General features: G+C 38.3%; 1 protein-coding gene across 2 annotated transcripts in view; it reads right to left on the bottom strand.

The window, feature by feature from the left end:
* Positions 1-18,340, bottom strand: part of NAA16 (N-alpha-acetyltransferase 16, NatA auxiliary subunit) — a 66,537-nt gene that overhangs the window by 11,802 nt on the left and 36,395 nt on the right. The window contains exon 10 of one of the 2 annotated variants that reach the window (XR_012833287.1): positions 12,352-12,523. The exons of the other annotated variant lie outside the window; for it this stretch is intronic. The gene's annotated coding sequence lies outside the window, so the exon portion shown is untranslated. The remainder of the gene's footprint in view (positions 1-12,351; positions 12,524-18,340) is intronic. 2 annotated transcript variants of the gene reach the window in all.

Genomic DNA, 18,340 nt, shown 5'->3' with positions numbered 1-18,340 from the left:
ATTGTTACCTAGAACACGGGCTGCATCTTTTTACATAAAAATCTATGTATTGATTGAATTAAGGCTAATACTTTCTGAAATCAGACCTGACAACAATACTGTCGTTCATTTCAAGGTTAAAGACTTGAATTCGCCCATACAGTTTTGAACACACACTACACATTTGATGTTTACACTACATACAAGTGTTAATATTGTTGCATTTCATGACAATGAACTATTCCAATGCCAAGTCCATGGCTTACAAGTGCCACATAGTATTTCTAAGCATTTTATTAAATGCTCAATCTATGTTGTAGCTACATTCTAAACATGCCTGCCATATCCAGCAAGTAATCAGCCTCTTAAGGAAACGAGCAATACTAAAGAAATATGATTTTTATATATATATACTCAAAACACAGAAGGGACTTAAAAAATAAGATCTGACCGTAAGCACAGCAAGATAATGGCTACATTCATCAATTAGGTGAAACCTATACATGGTAAACCCCTAAAACTTCAAAGATTAAAAGATGATCCTACATTAAAACAAAGTTGGTTGCAAGAGTAAAATAAAAAATATCATAGAGAGACAGTAAAGTTTAAAACAGCAGGATTTGACAAAGCACACATCCACTTCAAGATACACTTTGATCTTCTAGAACAACATTTATTCCCTTCCCCTCCTCTCCCAAAGCATACAATTGAAGGATACTACTATATTTAACTGAATTAAGCACAACAGGCAAGACACACCAAACAGTTTGTTTAAAAGAAGGCACAGAAGGTGACATACCCAAGTCATATGCAGCCAGTGCACATGTCTCAGAAGTGTAATAAAACATATAAACACACATTCTGGAAAGCTCTTGGCATATCTCTAAGAAATGGTTTCTGGTAACAATCTCATCAAATATAATAAAATGTTACTAGACTTCAAATAATTACAAAGTGATAAAGAAACATAAAAAAGTCACAAGTAAATGGACAAAGGCAAATAAATGCATCAAGCTGTGCTCTGGCCTCAGACATCTATTTACTAAAAGAAACCTTCAACAACCTCAGAAAATCTTTGAAGATTCTCTTTTCCAAAATGAGTTTAAACGCAGAAGCAAGCATCTGTTCCAGGTAGCAGGCTTGCAGTGTATAGGTGCAACAGAGTAAGCATTATTTCCTTGCTGCTTTTCACTGCAGCTTCAAAGTAATCCCAAAGTTATTCCCATCTGGCTGTCAGCAAACTCAAATTCCTTTGAGACAAGACAGCTTTGCTATACAAGAGAACTGTGTGTAAAGGGAGAAAAAGACCCCCTCACTTTTTTAATAAACAACCCACCCACCAAACTCTACATATAACAATTTTCTTCTACTGCACGCTTGCAGTATGGCTTCACGGCTGGACAAAGACCACACTAACACTAAAAAGAATGGTACCACGATCTCCAAGCCACATGCCTGGTCCCTGCTACTGGTCAGTGCGTCCAGGGTTACACGTGATTTACTCCTTGCTCCACCCCAGCATATAGACCCCATATTACTGGTTCCATCAGAGGGAGCTGGCAGTGGACAGACCTGGGGCAGCGAGGTGGTAGGAAAGCCTCTCTTCCTAGCAAGAAGATAGTCGATCAGCTTACAGCAACAGTGAAATCAAATAGTCTGATCTTGAGGTGATGGAGAATATCAAATTGTACCATGTTTTAAAAGATACTAAGTTCTTCCAAATTCAGAACTCTGCAGTGGTTTTGGCTTCTACAGTCCAAGAAATTACACTGGCATTGTCCTTCTGAAAACTTTGAAGAATACACAGGTCACTTTCATAGATCACTACCCACAACTTTATTACAAAAGAACAATGAGCTAAGAAGCAAGAATCCAAGAAGAGACAAATGGGTGTTAGTCTTTCATGTTAGCATAGGTAAGTGCTTGTTTCTCCTCCTATACCTTATGTTAAGATTAAAATTTCATGTGCTCACAAACCAGTACAGATTCCTATCAAGTGCAATAATCTTGAAAGTTAAGAAAGCATCTTCCACACTCTGTACTACTTGAAGCAAAGACTCCTCTAAGGCCAGAACAGTCTTTTTTTTCTACTCCTCTGCAGTCTATTTCCATTAGAAAGGATGGTTTTGTAACTAAACTTCGAGTAAATGCCTTAAAATGAGTATTTGAGAAATACAAAAATCGAGACTGGAATAGATATCATGCATACATATTGTAATTTCTTTTTGAACTGTAAGCAGCAAGAACACAATTCACTTAAACCCTGATTCTGAATTACTTTTTCCTGTGAGCATTAGTTTTTACTTATCTGATTATACTGAGAAATATTTTGTGTCCTCTTTTGTAAAGAGCAGCCTAAGGCAAGAAGTTACTGCTTTCCAGATAAACGGATAATTCTTTTAGCATCACTTGCAGCTATTATGGTGACACCTATGAGCCAGTCTTTAAATGGAAATCGTGCTGCATGCTATGCCATATACCAAGTGCCTCCTGCCACAAAAACCTTTCTTTAGACAAAGAGCAAAGAGGACTATCAAAGACACGGGGATCCAAAATGGGATGTTAGGACTACAGTAGCCAAAATCCTAGGTTTTTGTGGTTTTGGGCAGTTTTTGTTTGTTTTTTAATACTCCATGCAGGAGGTAAGTTGAATGGAACAACAAAGGAATAAAAGCAAAGAGAAAAAGCAATACAGAAGGGTTTTTAAGAAACATAACTAACAAAAGTGAATGAAATATGTAACAGAAGATGATGAAATCCACAGCCCACTAGCACAAAGCAGGGAAGCAAATTTCTTAATTAAAAGGCTCAAACTCTCTGGTTCATTACTATGGAAGTTATATTAGTAAATTGATTGTATATCCTATTACAGCAGTTGGGCAAAATATTGTAGACTTCTGTTTCAATGACAACCTTCAAAACACTAATACTGTATTTCCTCCTTCAATGAAGGAACTTGAAGAAAAGAAGCTGAATTATCAGCACCAATCACACAGAAATATTGTAATGTACTAAAGCGGTCAGACTTAAGTTGTGACAATAACCTTTTTATTTTTAAAGGATTCAGCTTGTTAATTTATCAGGCACAATCACTACATTTAAGTAATTTTTTTTTTTTTCAGTTGCTGCCATTATAAAAATCACTAAGAATTTAGCAGCACTTCCACTGCACAGATTAAAAGCTACTGTTGGCAGTTGCAGAAGCGAACTGTATGTTTAATATCTGGTACAGGTTTGAGCATATGCCTTTTGAATTCCTGGGAACATGTTTAGTATTTCTGCACTGTTCTCAAAGGCAAACAAGCAAGGAAAGGGTGAATACTGCTACTGAGATATAAAGTTTGAAGGTGCACCTGTAAAGCTGCCCAGACAAGAAAAAGTTCTATTGACCTGTAGATAAAGATGCAAAGGTGGTCTTATGTGAAGAAAATTTAGTTACGCATTAGTGCAGAAGCAGCTTCAGGTAAATCCCAGAAATACTTGAGAAAGATTCTGCTCTAGTATGTGCTTTTATAAAAAGATTTAACTGTTACAGAATTCATACATATTTACACTACTGAGACACAGGCACAGGTTACATTATCTTGCCATGAACACCATCAGCAATGAAAAGGAGACAAAACAGTGGGGAAGAGTAAAAAGATAGCACACAGGAACAAGATCACACATTACTTGGCACAAATATGTGCCAAGTGACATTTAAGTCACCAAAATGGCCCATCATCATCATGCATCAAATGGATGACTTCTGGGAATTACCACAGAGGAGGAGACTGACACTTTAGAAAACCACTTCAACTGTTTCCTTATGGAATGTCTAATAATTGTGCATACTAAAAGTTAAGTATTTGCATGTTGTTTTTTTAAGAGAACTGAAACTTTAAAGACTAACTATTCACAGTTCTGTACTGTATCTAGAATAATTTTATTTAGTTACTTTCATTGAAGTACTTTTTCTTCTCCTTCAAGCAGCTGCACAGTCTACTGCAACTCATTCCAAAACAGTAACTGGTATCTTTAAGAAAAGGATGACACCGTCTCAGAAAATAGTCCAACCTCATATCAGTGTCAAATCTACAAGCTTCTGAAATTTCTGTGTCTCAAACCATATCTTGTTTTTCAAACAATTCAAAAGACACTACAAGTTTGAGACCCCATGACAGAGCTGGAGACTTTTCCATGCGGAAACATGGTGGTTACTCCCTTTCATAGTCTCCCATAAAGGGCTAGAGGAGAAGAATTAGCCAACAATTCTTCAGCTTTCACTAACTGACCCAGTGAGGCTTCTCTTAAATTTCTGGGTATTTCCGTCTCAGTAATTACCACAGAAATGTATGTAAAAAAAATTCACAAGAATCTCACCTACTCAGATTCATTTGTCTCAAAGCTTTTGAAATAAATTTTAAGAGAAGGGTGACACAGAAGAATCATTCTATAGTCAAAAGCCACCTAATATCAATACTTAGGCTGGAAAAATACAGAGCTGAAAGTGTGGGTGCTTCTTATTCCCCATTTACAAACGCAGGCTAACACAAACATGCACCTCAAGACACCCAGTCCTGAAGCAGCACATAAAACCTTCGGTTGCAGAAAAAAACACCACCAAAAAACAAACAAACAAAAAAAACCCCCGTGACTTCCAAGAATCAGAACTGCCTTAGTATTACCAAGCAGGTATCTTTCAAACAGGAGAAGCCTGAAGTTCAAACACCAACTGTATTTTTGGCACAAGTATCAGATATATCCTATATGGTCATTCCCTTCATTTCACAGGCAGTTGTCTTCAAAATTGTCTGCAAACTGAAGTTTAAAGTTTAGCCCTTCCCAAGGAGGGGTGTGGGTTGCTGCCAGACTTCCCCCTCTTCTTCAAAACAAGGGAGTAATTTCACAGAAATGTCTTCTCTTATATTGATAAAGCACTTCTGCAGTAGACATCTCTTTGCTACAACAGTAGAAGGGCCTGACAAAGAGAGGGAAAACAGCAGGAAGAAGGGGATACCCTTCATGAACTTGCTCATCTTCCACAGGATGAAGGTCATCTGTGCTGGAAATGAAACAGGATGCTTCCTAAGACAGATGTTCTCAACTCTGGAATCTGACAATTTGGCTCCGATGTCAGACAGCAGCATTTTCTTATGATTCGAAATGTCAACATGGATGCTCTTCACCACTGGGAAGCTTGATTCAGTGGTTCTGAAGACTCACTTAGTGGATGAGGGAAAGGCTGTGGATGTTGTCCACCTGGACTTTAGTAAAGTCTTTGACAGAGTTTCCCACAGCATTTTCCGGAGAAACTGGCTGCTCATAGCTTGGACTGGCATACACTTTGGTGGGTAAAAAACCATCTGAATGGTCAGGTCCAAAGAGTTGTGGTGAATGAAATCAAGTTGGCAGTCGGTCACAAGTGGTGTTCCCCAGGGCTCACAACTGGGACCAGTTCTGTTTAATATCTGTATCAATGATCTGGACAAGGGGATCGAGTGCACCCTCAGTATGCTTGCAGACAGCACCAAGTTGGGCAGGAAAGTTGATCTGCTTGAGGGTAGGAAGGCTCTACAGAGGGACCTGGACAGGCTGGGTCAATGGGCCAAGGCCAACTGTATGAGGTTCAACAATGCCAGATGCCAGATCCTGCACCTGAGTCACAACCAGCCCCTGCAACAGTACAGGCTTGGGGAAGAGTGGCTGGAAAGCTACCCAGTGGAAAAAGGGCCTGGGGGTGTTGGTCACCAGCCAGCTGAGTATGAGCCAGCAGTGTGCCCAGGTGGCCAAGGTGGCCACCAGCATCCTGGCTTGTATCAGCAAGAGTGTGGCCAGCAGGTCTAGGGAAGTGATTGTCCCCCTGTATTTGGCACTGGTGAGGCTGCACCTTGAGTACTGTGTTCAGTTTTGGGCCCCTCATTACAGAAAGGACATTGAGGTGCTGGAGCGTGTCCAGAGAAGAGCAATGAAGCTGGTGAAAGGTGTGGAGCGCAAGTCTTATGAGGAGTGGCTGAGGGAAGTGGAGTATCCAGGCCTGAAAAATATTTACAAATGACACAGAGGCACACTTCTGATGATTTACTATATCTAGCACAGCCCCATCACATCATTAACAGTATTCCACTCCAGGGCACTCTGACCGTACCTTTCTGGATGGAAATACTGATAGGAAGGAAGTTTCAAATAAAGAATCTGCCAATAGACTCAAAACGAAAAAAGCTCCTAAGTTCAATTAACCACACCAGGGAAAAAAGGGGAGGAAAAAAGGGCAGCCACACATTAGGGAAAAAAAAAAAGTTTTTACTACAGCCTACCGAAGACAAGAAGCATCTTCTTCTACAGCCAAGAGGTGACTGGCATGAATTGAGATGTGCTTTTTATTGAGGCAGCAGAGAACAGAGCAGGCCAAATATGGACCAGTTGGCACACTTGCACCGTACAAAAGGTCTGAGTTCAAGCTCTTCCAGTGTATCCACATAGAAACGTGTATATGGGCACCCATGTAAAGTTCCATTTCCTGCAGTTTACTATAAATTTAACTAGGAGAATATCTAGGATCACATTCATAAGCTTACACAGTTCACAGAAGAACCAAAAAACCTCAGTAAGGCTCACACTGGTTGATTTTGGTTTTGTAAAGTAATGTTCTGCCATTATTTAAAAAAAAAAAAATGCCCCATCTAGCTACTTTGAAACCTAAGATATTGACACTCCAGATTTATCAGTGTGAAATGGAAAGGGTGTAGGAGTGGGCAAATAACTTAATATTTCCATTTTTAATCAAGGCAGCTATACACTAACTTACTTGCAACAACTTCCTTAGTCTCACTTGAAAAGCTTCTGCTCCACAGCTTGTTATATACTGATACATTTACTCCACAAAGCAAGGCATGAACCACAGAACAAAGTCTTAAATCATTCAAATAAAGTACTCCAATTATGAAAGGCTATTTCAGCCTCTCAAAGAATTTCCATTGCTTACATTTTGGTGTATTGCTAACATCTGAATACATTAAAAATCACAATCAATTAAAAATTATTTTACCACCCCATGCCATAAAAGTAGAAACAAGAAAACATGACAAGCAGTCTTCTACTTAACACAATTCCCCCTAATTTTTTATATATTGTTTACATATACAGACACCAAGTTTGTTTCTGTTAATACAAAACAGTAAAGCTTCTTACACCCAATGAAAATGTTGCTTTGAAACTAACAGCAGTTCAAATGTAGGTGCACCTCAATTTTTAAATTTGTTCAACTGAGCCATCAATATTCACTTCTGCTTCCTTAAGCAAAGCAATGCTAAATGTGTATGTTCATACATACATGGGGCAAGAAAAAAATCTGTCACTTGCAGTAACACACACCTCTGAACCCAAGTTCCACAGTCATTTGAAGCTGACCTAAAGTGAGGGTCAACTGCCAAGAAAGAAAAATACAAAAAAAAAAAAATCAGTGAATTTTCATTCAGATCTGTTCCTTGATCTATTTTGCTAAGCAGCTGCACAGAATCTTGCATCCCCTTTCAGTGGGAACCTACATACGCTCCATCAACTTCAAGTACCTGTGAAAATACCTTCCTAGTCAGCTTGCAACTGGCAATCTTGACCCAGCTTGTGGAAAATTTTATTAATTACTTGTCTGTAGAGCTACTCCTATGGTATCACAACTAATTACTAACTTCAGCATTTCCCGGTGTATGGTGGGTAAGCAGACATAATTCTCAGGAATTTCAAATAGCTACTAGTTTATCAGGACTGGCTAGCCAGAAAACATTAACTCTGCAGTACTGCATTAAAACAAAAAAGAAAAAATACCCCCGAAACCCCACAACCCTGCTAAGTTACATTTGCTTTGTTCCCTCTCCATCTAAGAAATCAATAACATGTTTTGATCAAAGTTGATCAGAGGGCTGGAGCACCTCTCCTATGAGGACAGGCTGAGAGAGTTGGGGTTGTTCAGCCTGGAGAAGAGAAGGCTCCGGGGAGACCTTATTGCAGCCTTCCAGTACTTGAAGGAGGTCTGCAGGAAAGCTGGAGAGGGACTGTTACAAGGGCATGGAGTGACAGGACAAGGGGTAATGGCTTTAAGCTAAAAGAAGGTATATTTAGATAAGATTTTAGGAAGAAAGTCTTTACTGTGAGGGTGGTGTGGTGAGGCACTGGAACAGGTTGCCCAGAGAAGTTGTGGAGGCCCCATCCCTGGAAGTGCTTAGAGGCAGTGTGGATGAGGCTTTGGGGAACCTGGTCTAGTGGAAGGTGTCCCTACCCATGGCAGGGGGGGTTGGGACTAGATGATTTTTAAGGTCTCTTCCAACCCAAAGCATCCTATGATTTTGTAAGTGGTAGAAAAAGTAACATTCCATTAAATATGTTTCTTTAGAGCTGATCTACACACTAATGGAAGCTTGAGAACACATTTTGGTTTATCGTACATTTTCACAGCAAGAATGATACACAAGACTTAAGAGCTTTTAAGTTTTTCTTCACACTTTGTTCCCTACAACCAAACCCCTCCACTGATGACTTGTAATAATTTTCAAATCTAAAATACATCCAACGCAACATCAGATACGTTCAGAATTTAAACTCTGCTAAAAATCAAGCATAGCTAGAGCTTCTTTTTGCCCTGGATTATTAGGTTTGGAGGTGTGTCTTATGATACACATCACTGCTAGTCAACTGCACAATGTCTTCCTGAGGAGTACAGCTGCACTACAACAAGTTTTGGTGTGTGATCTGTACCCACTTGACTATACACAAATCTTGCTCTGATTTGGCATCTCAAGACAACGCTAACTTGCTGCATAAGCAAAGATCACCGTTGCTGTCCGCTGCTGCTAGCACTGATAACAGCTACTCCTGAAATAACACAAGTGCGACTTTTCTAGTGCCAATATCATCAATGAATACACAAGCTACTTGAAATACTAAATTCCAGAAGAAAAAGCTTCCTCCATTTAGCTAAATTAGTTTAGTTTGTAACTGTAATTCAAAATATAACTTGGAATATGGTATTTTATATACTTGCTCTGTTGAAATAGCAGTTTCTATTATGGGGCATGCTATGCACAAGCACAATGATTTTGGAAGTTTCTAGTACAAGTAGCATTTGATAGACATTGCAATTGTTTTGCAATTGTGACTAAATGATGCAACGTTTCTAGTCATATATGACTACGTTAACCAGTTTTTGCCTTGAACATCTGCACTGGAAACGTTTTGTCCCATATGTAAGAGGTTTTGCACTTCAGTTATTCTTAGAGAACTCACAGCTAGGGGAGAGTTGCTCGGTACACCAGCTTTGCAGAGAGCAGACTACTCAAGCAGAATGGCAAATGAGTCACAGGAAAAACATTCTTCATTGAAGAATTTACTGCTGCTTTGGAAAGGTCTAGCATAGCACATGTATGTTTACACATTGAAAGTACAATGTCACAAACTCCTTTGGAGCTGTGGAACAGTATTAGAAGTACAAGATCAAACTCATATTAAACAAAAACTAAGATGACTATAACTACAAGAGGCAGTCATGAATTAAGTGCTTCAAATGTAGTAAGTTGAATATTAAAACAACTCCTTAAAAGTTACTTTTAAAAGCAACTTTGAACACCATTGAATATCTTTCTGAACAAACTGTTAGGGCATCTGAACAACAATGATACTACCATAATAGTATCTGGGATGGAAAAATGTAGGATTCAGCGAGACTTGGAAATGAGGCCTTAACTTTGAAATTACTGGGAACTGTCAGAATTGCTCAAATCTTTTCCCTAAAATGTAGCATCTTTCCATTCAGAAAATAATAAAAGTACAACTAGAGTAAATTACATAAATTTTTCAAATTCAGCTACACATCTAGCTATGTTATCAATATAATATGAAGTTTAACTTGCCCCAAAAACTGAAGGAAACTTCAGTGAAAATGTATATTGTCTACAAGTGCAGCAAATACACTACCTATAGTAAAGCTACAGAACACTTTAAGGTACGAACATTAATGCTCAGCTGTATCATAAGCATTAACTAATTTAACTATGATGTTCACATCAGATTTCTCCATAGACTTTTACAGAAGTGAAAGCTAACGCAGATTAGCAATTCACAAGGCTGCCAATGACAAGTTACACTATTCAGCAAAACTTTTGTGCAGGAACCTTGAGTTCAGTAGGACAGCAACACTGCAGTCACAACAGACATACTGTCTGTCCCAGGAAAACTCTCCCACAGTGGTCAAGCTGCAAAATGTACAACACAATTAAAATGAAAACACAGGGACTGCACAAAAGACTATTAAAGGCTTAAGTTTCTTTTCTGATTTTATGCTTCCAGACATTGATCTTTCACTGCACTTTCAAAATAAGCTATAGAAATTTAACGTGTCAGTCTACTACTGAAATTTGCATTATCATTTAGAGAAGCCTACTCATTTACCTGTTATTTCCAATTACACTGAGACCTCTATAAAAAACACATTGCTTAAATATATTAGACATCTTTCATCTAGGAATTAGCCCAAAAGGACAAGCAAATTATAAATGGGATATTATTTTTTCCCAGACATACTGTTACAGACATGACAGACCCTTATGAAACAGACTCCTGCAGTTAGTGATAAATCAGAAAGTTATGTTAGCAGAGCACTTCCTATGGAGGACCGAGGACCTGAAGTTACACATTTTTTTGTAATTCACTCCAAATTAATCTACACTTAATAGTGAACTGCAAACATCTGGCAAGTTAAAAAAACCAACCTTCTTGAGTGTAGTACAGAAGAAAGTACTAAAATCCAGAGATAATTGGCTAACTCAGACTTACTGTTCTAACAGCAGTCACATGGCTGAATTATACTAAAGACAACAGGTTGTAAGGTACAAGCCAAGGAGCCACTCTAAAGCAACAGAAATACAGATACCAAGCAACATGACACTTTTGTTATAAATTTTAAAATATTTTTTAATATATTTTCTCCCCTGAAGAGCACTTGCCTCATTTAAACATACACCAGAGAGTGAATGCAATGGGAAACAAATGGGATAATGTTCTATATAGTATTGACACCCACAAAATGGGGTTTTGCTTTCATTTTCGTATTGCCTTAAAACATCCAGAACAAGATTTTCTAACATGCTGAGCATTCCACATCAACTGAGGGCAGCGAATGCTTCTGAAGATAAACGTCCCTGAAACTGTAACTCCTGGGCTGTATGATCAATGCTTGCAGAATTTGGCCTTGACACCTTGCTGCCTGTTTTAAGTGTGTGAAGTATGGGTAACACTTCCCCTCTTTATTGTACTGTGTCAAGACTAAACTTGTGAGATGTGATATAAGCCACGGCATACGAGAAAACTGCTGAACAAAAAGCCTGCATTATACCACAGTATGTAAACACATTTAGAAAAATAGTATCATTCTTTTCAGAGCACTTTCCACTTTTACTGTTAATCCTAACAATCCAGTCAAAACTGTTCACACAATGGAGTAAGTTAACTGCAGTACAAGATTGCACTGAAAGTTTTAAGACACTCAGAAGAATACAAATCCACAGCAAACTAAAGCTCTAAGATATCACCGTTTTCATCACACAACTAATTTCACAAGCAACTGATTTTTTGAAAGCTTTTGGACAAGTTTGGGGACTACACAAAAGGAAGCAAATAATTTCATATGAGCACAGCATCAGTAGGAGTAACTATGAACAGAGATGTTGAGCATTTCTGGTGGGTCTTCAGATGGGTATTTGGAGCAGTTATTCCCAATATAGACCACTAAGATGAAAAAGCTCTCTTGATAAAGTAGTTTGTAAATCAGCTGCTACACCCGTGAGCTCTTGGCTTACATGTTACCTCAGGGACCCAAACTGTCAGCCATCAACATGTTTTACACTACCCATTCTCATTACAGTGCGGAAGCATCCTATCCTGGCAGTACCTACAATGAAGTTTCTCATTGTTCTCCCTCCTCTACTTTAAAATTCCCTTACTCCTCCTTAAGATACAAAAAATAGCATTTTCTGCTATATAGCTGTATGAATGCACCAGTTGTTAACCAGATCCTGAGTAAATCCACTTACCGGATTTCCCCTCCCAAAATTTTAACTTAGAGACACTACTTTCTTAAACTTGAACTGACAGAGCCAGTATGAACAAAAGCCTGTCCCTTGGTTCATCTTACAGAGCTGTTTCTTCTTAAAAACACAGAGAAATTCCTAGCGGAACTGATGTTTTTCATCTCCTTACATAATCCACCAAACAGTTCACAGAGGGCATCTAACTACACACACAGTTGCAACTTGCATTAAATTCCTTTAGCTTTCACATCAGGGGGAAAAAAATGCCATCTTTCCTGAAAGGGTTAAAGAAATATCTTCACTGGCAACAGCCTACCTTCCTGTGTAGACAGTCTTACACCTTTTTTTGAGACTGTTGTTTCTGATGTTTCTTCCAGCCAGACATTTTCTCTCATCCAGTATTTCCTCACAGTCTCCATGTTTTTAGTTACTCAGAAAAAGGACACATGGGCACTAATGTCGAGCTTCAATGGAATCAACCAACGCACCTGCAACACAATCGACGCAAACCTTGATGTTGACTAATTGAAGATCTTCACTCTTTGGATTTTTTATCTCATGGCTATAGAGACCAGCACACACGGGGAACCAAAGAGTATTTCTGAATATTGCTCAAGTATAAAAAGAGAACTTTTCTAGGGGGGGAGGTAGGGGTAGCATTTCAAGATCCCTCTCTTGTGAAGAACAGTAACAAATAAGGCTATTCACAGTTATTTCTAATACATCTGGACAGTAGCTTACAGAATATGAAAATTACTGTATCCCATGCAGTTGCTTATACTCCAGGTTATTAGCTTCCAGCAGAAACATTCTGCCAAGAGCCACAGCTAGATTCACCCTGAACAAAACTCAATGCTGCAGTAGCACTCCTACACACAAATTTTTGCATCTTGAATATGCCAAAAAGACTACAGCTTCTTTCTGACAGGCTATGTATTATGCCAACTGTGTGAATTTGATCATGTTGATATCTTTGTACTTGAATAAATGTAGTTTAAATAGCCAAGTATACTTGCCATTAAGAAACTAAAAGAAGCCTGATAAAAAAAAATGAATAAGCCTGTGCTATATAGCAGGCTTTTTAAATTAAAGGTTTAGCATTATAGAAAACTCAAGGAGAATGGCTACTTTGCTGATACTCATTTAACAACAAACTTCAGAAACTAAAGCACTAAAAAAGAATAAAAACTATAAAACCACTTGTAGCATAGAAGAGGAAGAGCCCAGTAGCTAGATAGTAAGTCTCCTATACCAGAGAAAAGGATTAAGACACCTGTATCAAAGTATTTCATGTACACACAGACTGTATTTTGAAATTTGAAAATGCTCTATGTTTCTTAGCATGTAAATAAACCACATATATAGCCACATTTCAAAACCTTTTATTCACATAGCAGTTCTTTAAGTGGTTATTCCAAAAGACTCCACAAATCATGAAAATGAAACTTTTCATACTATTTTAGCAGTTTCAACCATAACTAAGAAATTCCACTATAGTAACATTTTTTAAACCCTTGTTTAGATAACATTTCAAAGTTCTAGAGGTAAGCAGGATATCTTGTTAATTAAAAAAACCCCAAAACAAACCCACAAGTTTCCTTATATAGGATGAAGCTTTTTATTATATGGGAGGATAGCAGAGGAGGCTGTAACTCACTTGCTTAGAATTAACTCATTTTAGTTAGTCATCTAAAATTCCTACTACTTAGTCCATGGTTAAGTGACAAAGATGACAAATTCACTTTTAAATGCAAGTTACCTCCACAGTATGCTTATGAATTGATAATGCAGAATTTGATTTTGCTTGATCTTGCCATAAAATACTAGTGAATAAGTGTCCAAAGGCAGCGTAAGTGCATGCTTTAAATAATACTCTTAAGTAAAGAATACTTCTTTTTCCAGAAGTAACTACAGTTCTTCAAAACACACTATGAACATTGGCCCCACTATACACAAGCACCTCTCTCGTAGCATGTGAATTTTTTTACTAAATCATGCAGGTGGGCTTTTCAAGTGAGGACAGCTAGTGTTTATTTTCACATGTTCAATCCAACCATCTTTTAGTAGAGATTACCACTGCAGAAATGGTTTGCTGAGCAGCCACACTTGTAGCCAAATAGCACAACACATTAAGAAAACCAAAAGTGAGTACAAATTTAAAGCTGTACAGATTCAGAAACTGGTACTCCTGCACTGTTCCTTCAGCAAAAGTGGCAACTGAAGGACAAGGGTGGAATGGACAACCGGGAATGTGAACCACTCTGTCCATCAGAGCCCTTGGATAATGCATTTTGAATTGCATGACACACACGTTCATGAATCAGTTCCCTGAGTAGCATAATCTGGCTGCAGTCCTACAAATTCTGCACCTGTTATTCTTACCTTCAACACACAGAGTATACAAAGATCATGAACTTTTCTAGTGCAGAATTTATATAAATTAAAACTCCAAGATGTAGATGACAGATGACAGGACTTGTGTTATCACCTCTCAGAGCAGGCTATTTTGGGGTAAAAGGCCATTTTCTCTTTAAATGTATGCCATTGCAGTTGTCACTAGAGTACGGGAAGGCAACAGGTACTTAGGATAGTAAGTCATTAAAAATTGAAGTACCAATGTCCAAAATACTGCACCTCATTTAAAGCCTAGCATATAGCATTCATCAAGCATTAAAGACAACAGCTCCACTGAGCACCTCCCAACAGTTGTGCGTTACCTACAGGAAGCCAAGAGGAGGAGCACAGCACACCCTGAGCCCATCACAGTGTCACACCAATAGTCCCTGCTGTATAACATTACAAACATCAGCAGGTTTGCTGGAACAAACTGTCTCCATCGGTAGGCAGCTACTCAAGGTGAACGTGAACTATCTGACCTCAGAAATAATCTGGGTGCAATTATGACTTCACTAGAATTTTACCAGTATCTCTTCCTTCACCGACTAGATAAGGACAAGCTCAACTTCAGTGAACATCTACATCGGCAGGTTGGCTAAGCAATTGTTGATTTCTAAGAAGCTAAAAGTATTCTTCACACAGCTCTTTCTCTTTACTCGAGACTACAATCAGATGATCACTGACAAAACACCAAATGCATAACTATTACATTGTCTATTATAATTTGCACTGTGGAACATCACGGAAATAAAGAGGGATGCTACATATTCCACTGAGAGCTTCAAAATCAAGAATGATGGATGGAGGACTATACTGAAACAATTATTAGATCCCTTCATATCTATAGATAGCACCCTCAGCTTAACCCCATTCCACTCTTGAACAAACAATCTGCTCTTCTGGCAAGTGCCTACCCTGAAGTAGCAGTTATAGATGATTCACTTGACATGCAGTGAACCATGCATCCATTTCTAAAAGGCAGATTCTGAGATAAGTGCCCGTTTTTCCCTTTGTGAATGGTCTGAGAAGGGAGAAGCAAGAAATTCTAGGAATTGATTAGGAGGGCTATGCTGGCAAACAGATATACAGTTTGGTAATGGTTCCCAGGATTATTTGCTCCATCAGCTTCACGTGGATTGATTATGAAGCTGACTGGCTCCTCAGATCTTCCCTTTTTTACTTTTTGAAAACAGGAGTGACATTTGCTTTCCTCCAGTCCTCAGGAAACTCCATTCGTCATGATGACCTTTCAAAGACTGAGAGGCAGTACGCTGACATCGTCCAGCTCCCTCAACAGTTGTGGATGCATCCCATCAGGTCCAATAGACATATGCACATCCTATCTGTTTAGAGTTCTATAACCTGATCCTCCTCTACAGAGGAGGATGTACGTATTTAAGAAAGCAATGAAAGTGACACCCATAGGCCCTCAAAAAATCACAGAAGTTGAACGCATTATCTATTGCCTTGGTATACCAAACTTGCTACTTTCATCAACAACTCTCAGAAGGCTTTAAGAAGATTTACCACAAGCTTCTCACCCTCCAGTCTCTACTACTTACATCTCCTCCAGTCTAGGTGGCTTGACAGGAAGAAACAAAGAACAGTTCACATGCTACTCTGCAGACTAGCATAACAGCACAAAACCTTTAGAGTCACAACCTCATTCGAAGAACTTTGAAGGATTAAACACACTCCGTTGTAAAACCTAGGGAGAAAAACCATCAATCAGATCACTGCTTTGTAAGTGGTGAAGGACCATGAAATCTGGAATTGGACCGTGTTACAGAAGTGTGTACAGTAATTTACAGTAAAGCAAGCTTAACACTTTCTCCCTCTCCCCATCAGCTTCCAATCTTGAAGTCCACCTCAAGTACCTTGGAAACAATTATCTCAAATCTCAGTGGGTTAACAACTCACTCCTAGAAGGTAACAAACAATATTGCTAGGTGATGAAACATCCAGCCAACCTGCTTATCCCAGGTTTCACCATACCATCTCTGTCACCTTCTCAAGTAGTTAGCAGTCTTGAACGGTGTACTTTTCAATCCAGTTGCGCAGTCAAATATAAACCTCTGCACACTACAAACTGAACACAAGGCAAACACACAGGATTTTTTCTGCTCCAGAATTTTAGGAAAGACAGACTGCATAACAAAGTATACTATAACTTGTTAGAGACTTATTTATTAGGGAAGATTTTTACCTCAAAAGAAAAGTCCTTGTGAATGTCAAAAAGCAAAGCAGCTATACATAATCTGTCTTTACTAAACAGATTTCACATCCTCATGCCTTTAGTTACTCAAAGAAAGTCTCTTCCAGCAATAACCATCTTAAGATTTTTTTTTTTTTTTTTGAGTGAAACAAGTAGCTTTACATTACTGTACTATGATGCCTTTCCCTCTTATGGTACCCTGTTGTCACTTCATCCAAATGATCTTATGCAATAGCTCAACTTTAAGGATGAAGTAAGATCAAAAACATCTTTCCTCCTTAATCAAAGCATCTTCTTTAGTGAAGAACCAGTTGTACTCCACATCTTTCTCCACTTAATATTGGCACAATTATGTAAACAAATTCCAATTAGTAGCTGGAAGAGTGACACCCTCTCCACACAGCACTTCAGTTATTTCTGGTTTGTTTTTTTTTGGTGGGCCATCCATAAATTCCTTTTAGAAGCACTGCTAAAACTTGCTCAGTGTTACAGTTTCATAGATATGAAATACCTCATATAACAGATACTTTGGGAACAAGTATAAACAGTTCCCAACACATCCCCATGAAACAGATGGGAGACACAGTAGACACCTTAAGGTCAGACATCTATGCTTAGGTAATGATAATATAGGTGCCTGTGCTCCCTCTACAATCAAAACAGATCTACCAGATCTGCCTAGCACAGTCAAAAGGAGCCTTGATAGCTGTTCAACTGATCATATGTAGGAAACCACACGTGGTGGTGAGCTGAACAGTTCTCTACGTCCACTGACCTAAATCTACATACCTGAATCTGGAACTTAACGTCACGCCTTCACAGTTAAAAATATATTCCAGAAAATCTGGGAGACAAACAACCAAGCTGAAAGTTTTTGAAATCTGAACACACACTTCCCTAAAATAATTTACCTACACACACACAAACATCCCACAACACAAGAAAATAGAGCCAGAGAGAACTATTTCAGCTATCTTTTTATTGGATGACAGTCAAGTCAATTTTGTATTTTGTCAAAAGTTATGCTTAGCATACAAGAACTATTCTTTTTTGATTTATCAAATATACTCTGAAAATTATTATCTGAAAGCAGGAAGACGCAGGAACACAATATACCTTTTATGATAAGCAAAGATAATTCTATTTTTTTCCTATTCCTGGAAATGAAAAGACTACATTCTCTGTCTTCAGAATCCTTTATTTAGACACAGCTTATTGATCTCCAGTGAGGTCTCAGGTAAGATTTCAAACAACAAAATAAGAAATTCAGTCAAATACCAGACACACTTGTAGTCTCCCTAGAACAGCTCAGAGTAAAAAATATGCAAAAAGAGTGCCAGAGAGGGATTCTGTCAAACAATTCTGAGAACAAGAATGAGTATAGCTGAAAAAAAAGTTCAATGTAATGTTTGGCCAACCTGTAAATTAAAAATAACTCTGTGTGCTCTTGGTGAATTTGATTACTCATTTGCTGAGTAATTCATCTTTTAAACTCTTTAATTGCTTAAAAGATCTTTTAAGAAGTCAATGCTAACATACTAAAACATTGCTAGCTGATCATCATTTGATGATCATAAAACACAGTTGAACTTTAACTCCCTAAGTAGACAAAAGCAGAATTTTTCCCATCTTACTTTCTGATGTTACTTCCACAAGTACAGTAAATCAGTTTAGATCTTTATCACAACAATGT

The sequence above is a fragment of the Balearica regulorum genome, chromosome 1 (assembly GCF_011004875.1).
Source record: "Balearica regulorum gibbericeps isolate bBalReg1 chromosome 1, bBalReg1.pri, whole genome shotgun sequence".
Lineage (NCBI taxonomy): Eukaryota > Metazoa > Chordata > Aves > Gruiformes > Gruidae > Balearica > Balearica regulorum.
Note: the sequence above shows the minus strand (reverse complement) of the source record. Positions and strands in the feature narration are given on the sequence as shown.